We start from the raw sequence: 3031 nt of genomic DNA on the forward strand, positions 1-3031 counted from the left end.
AAGGAGGAAAAGATATGGGGAAAAAGAATATGGGGAAAAAGAATATGGGGAGAAAAGAATATGGGGGGAAAGAATATGGGGAAAAAGAATATGGGGAGAAAAGAATATGGGGGGAAAGAATATGGGGAAAAAGAATGTGGGGAGAAAGGAATATGGGGAGAAAAGAATATGGGGAGAAAAGAATACGGGGGAAGGAGGAGCCAAGAGAAAAAAAGGAGAGAAAAATTATGGGGAGAAAAGAATATGGGGAAGGAGGAGCAAAGGGAAAAATAAGAGAAAAAAAATTGTGGGGAGAAAAGATATGGGGACGACATTTGGGGAGAAGAGGTTTGGGGAAAAGGGAGTGGAGGGATGTAAGGAGGAAAAGATATGGGGAAAAAAGAATATGGGGGAAGGAGGAGCCAACAGAAAAAGAAGAGAGGAAAATTATGGGGAGAAGAGATATGGGGACAAGATTTGGGGAGAAAAGGTTGGCGGAGAGGGAAAAGGTTTGGGGAGAGACTTGAGCAGAGGCAAAAGGGCGTGGGAAAGGGAGAGAAAGATCTGGGGAAAGGATTTGGAAAAGGGGGAAAAAACTGGGGAGAGGGAAGAAGATTTGAAGAGAGCAGGAAAGAATTGGGGAGAAGATGGAAGGCGGTTTGGGGAGGAAGTGGAAGGGGTTTTGGGGAGGTAAAAGGTTTTAGGGAGGAGGTAGAAGAGATTTTGGGGAGGTGGAAGAGATTTTGGGGAGGAGGTGGAAGGGATTTTGGGGCGGTAAGAGAGATTTTGGGGAGGAGGTAGAAGAGATTTTGGGGAGGAGGTGGAAGGGATTTTGGGGCGGTAAGAGAGATTTTGGGGAGGAGGTAGAAGAGATTTTGGGGAGGTAAAAGAGATTTTGGGGGGGCGCGGCTCCCCCGCTGCGGCGCTGTGGCTCCCCCTGGCGGCCGCGGGCGGTTCTGCGGGCCGGGGTCCCTCGGTGGTCGCGGGGACAGCGGGGACACAGCGGGGACAGCGGGGACACAGCGGGGACACAGCGGGGACACAGCGGGGACACAGCGGGGAAGAGGCGCCGTGCCGGACCCAAGGGGAGCAGTTCCCTGCGGCGCGTTCCGCTCAGAGCCCTGCGGGGTCCCTGGGGTCCCCAGCCCGGTGGCTCTCAGAGCAGCCCCCACATCCCCGACTGTCCCCTCGTCACGTTCTGCCACCACAGCGCTGCCTCAGCACGAAGGATAAACCAAACCTGTCCTCCCGCCCTGCCTGACCCTTTTCCTGCCCCACGCTGCCCCTGCCTCACTCCCAGCGCAGGAATTCCCTGCCCGGGAGCCCCACGGGCCGTGTGACAATCCTGGGATGTCACCGGGGCTTGGTCACCACTCGGGTTTCCTGAAGGCATTGGCAGAACTGCCCCGGTGACTTCAGAACCAAAGTGTGCGACCAACGGAGCTCTGCAGCTCCTGCACATCCTTCCCTGAGAGAACCTCGAGATTTCCTGTGCAAAGGAAATTAATGCCCTGTCCCCCTCCAGAGGACAGCAGTGACATCCCTGTGTCACTGGCACAGCCCCACCCTTGACACGGCTCCAGGGGACCCTGAACTGTTCCATGGCCACAGCACCYCCAGCCTGGCTGGCCCAGGGGAGCCACCGCATTCCCCGCTGGAATMTRACCAGCCCAGCCCCAAATCTGACASRTCCAGAGCTGCTTTTCCACTGGCATGGGTTCTGTGGGGTGTGGGGTTTGTTACCCCAAAACCTCGAGCCAGCAGTAGCTCCCCATATACAGCAGCCAGGTGAGGAGCAGAGGGAAGCACAAAACCCTGCAGGGCAATCCCTGCTGAGCCGAGCTGAGCTGAGCTGAGCTGAGCTGAGCTGAGCCGAGCTGAGCTGAGCTGAACTGAGCTGAGCTGAGCTGAGCGGAGCTGAGCTGAACTGAGCTGAGCTGAACTGAGCTGAGCTGAACTGAGCTGAGCTGAGCTGAACTGAGCTGAGCTGGGCAGAGGGAGAAGGGCCAGGCCAGCTCAGAGGAGCTGCTCCTGCAGGCAGAGCTGGAGCTGCTGAAAATCCAAGTGGAACGCTCTGAAATCGAGCACTCTGAGCAGTCCAGCAGGTGGAGAACAYGAGATGAGCCGGAGCAGGAGCGCTGCTGCCAGCTCGGATCCCGTCCCTGTCCCTGTCCCTGTGCCGAGCCCCTGGCACCATCGGGCACTGGTTTGAGCCGGGCTGCAGCAGTGAAATCCCATCCCTTCCCTCCTTCCACATCATCCCAGCCCAGCTTCAGGCCGGGTGAGCCAGGCAGCTCCCCAAAACACCAAGAAAACCCTCCTTCCCTCTGAATCCTGCTTTGGGATACACAAACTGCCTCCACCCCACAGAATTGGCACATCCCAGGCACCAGCACCCCTTCCATGGCAAAACCATCCCTGGGTGAGCAGGGTGGGGTCAGCATCAACAGGATCCTCACACAAACCCTTGGCTGCTTTCCACCTTTCAAAGGAATCCCTGATCCTCTCCAGCTCAGAGCTGTCTGCTTTTTTTTTTCTGCTGTGCTCAGCACTGTGGCAGCCCAGGTCCTGATTGCTCCTCTGATTCCTCATCATATCAAACAAACGCTCGAGCGCTGCCCTGAAATCATCGCCGCGGTCACCTGGGAACTGAGTTTGGAACTAAAGTTTATCCCTCATTTTTGTCTGCTCCCGACACGTACAAAGGAATTAGACCCACGGGTACTTCAATATTTAAATGGGGGTAAGAATATTTAAATAGGGGTAAGAATATTTAAATAGGGGTAAGAATATTTAAATGGGGGCAAGAATCCCTCCTTTTACTTATTCTGGGTTCAGTGGGATCAGAATCCCTCCCGTTCCTTGTTCTGGGTTCAGTGGGATCAGAATCCCTCCCGTTCCTTGTTCTGGATGCCATGGGATCAGAATCATTCCCGTGCCTTGTTCTGGATTCAGTGGGATCAGAATCCCTCCTGTGCCTTTTTCTGGATTCAGTGGGATCAGGATCTCTCCCGTTCCTTGTTCTGGGTTCAGTGGGATCAGAATCCCTCCC

The sequence above is a fragment of the Malurus melanocephalus genome, unplaced genomic scaffold, assembly GCF_030028575.1.
Source record: "Malurus melanocephalus ecotype Western Australia unplaced genomic scaffold, MMel_1.1 scaffold_149, whole genome shotgun sequence".
NCBI lineage: Eukaryota > Metazoa > Chordata > Aves > Passeriformes > Maluridae > Malurus > Malurus melanocephalus.